We start from the raw sequence: 1509 nt of genomic DNA, 5'->3' as shown, positions 1-1509 counted from the left end.
ACATTGGCAATCCTATATAATAAAGGCCTAATATGCTAAGTGTCCGGTCATCCAGTCATTCGTTCAACCAATCAAAACATAATATGCTAATGATATGCTAAGACCACTCAACTGCTCACTATGATGTGCACTGACCACCTGGTGAGCAGACGCTCCAACCAGTAGGTTAGCTTGCTGCTGGGGTCAGGTCGATCAGGAGTGAGTGTGAAGGGCCGGACACACCCTGGAGCCCCTCCCACAATCCCTCCCCAGTTGGCCAACTTCCTGCATCCTCCCTGGCCCAGAACGTGAACCAGTGGGGTCCCTCGTCCTGGCCTTCACCCTCTCGCAACCCAGGACCCCTTGGGGGATGTTGGAGAGTTGGTTTTGGCCCAACAGCAGAATGACTCGCTGCTATGATGCTCACTGACCACCAGGGACAGACGCTCAATGCAGATGCTGCCCGCAGGAGGTCAGTGCGCTCCCACAGGGGTAGCACCACTCAGCCAGAAGGACATTAGTTGGACATTCCCCGAGGGCTCCTGGACTGCTAGAGGGTGTAGGCTGAGCTGAGGGACCCCCCCAAGTGCATGAATTTCGTGCACCAGGCCTCTACTGTCAAATAAAAGTAAATACAAATAACAAAAATGTGATATACTAAAAAGCTAATATGAAAATTGATTGAATGTTGGAACAACTGGTCACTATGATGTACACTGACCACCAGTGGGCAGATGCTCAAATCAGGAGTTGCTCCTGGTAGTCAGTGCACTCCCACAGGAAGAGTGCTGCTCAGCCATGAGCAGGGCTGATGGTTGTAGAGCGCAGTGGCAGTGGCAAGAGCTTCTCCCACCTCCACGGCAGCCCTAAATATGTCCAACTGATCCCCTGAGGGCTCCCAGACTGTGAGAGGGCAAAGGCCAGGCTGAGGGACACCCTTGAGTTCATGAATTTCGTGAACCAAGCCTCTAGTCTACAATATTTTAACTGTTATCTTCAGTATTTGCAATTTTTCCCAATCTATTAAATTATTTTACACCAACCTGTGACCCATTCTTCTTTTGCTTGTTTTAATTTAAAAAATCATTCATGTTTTTATTGATAAAAATTCAAAGTATAAAACTATCTCCTTGGGTCACAGATCTTAAAGCTACACAGAACCTCAGAAATCTTCAGAAAAGCCAGTTGCTTTGTAGGAAGTAAAGTTTCATCATCTTCATCATTTTATAGAGAAATAAGACCCCTTCTTCTTTGCCAAACATCTTTTTTTTTTCTGTGTTTATTACACTTTATGGTGACTTTGTAATTATGTAAGTTAGATTGCAGCTAAGGAATCTCTGACTCTTTCTTTTCCCAATCAAAACAATATTTATTATGGTGACATTTTCCTTTTTCTCAGTTGCTATGGGTTTCTGAATTTCATTTCTGTGATAGTCCTTAGTTGGAACTGTTACATCCCATCCTGTGTTGTCAAGTGGATCCTGAGGTTATTCTAGCACCCTAAAAAGAAACCCCATTCTCTACCTATTT

The sequence above is a fragment of the Myotis brandtii genome, unplaced genomic scaffold (genome assembly GCF_000412655.1).
Source record: "Myotis brandtii unplaced genomic scaffold, ASM41265v1 scaffold6750, whole genome shotgun sequence".
NCBI classification, from domain to species: Eukaryota; Metazoa; Chordata; class Mammalia; order Chiroptera; family Vespertilionidae; genus Myotis; species Myotis brandtii.
The sequence above is the reverse complement of the archived record's forward strand: the minus strand, read 5'-3'. Positions refer to the sequence as shown.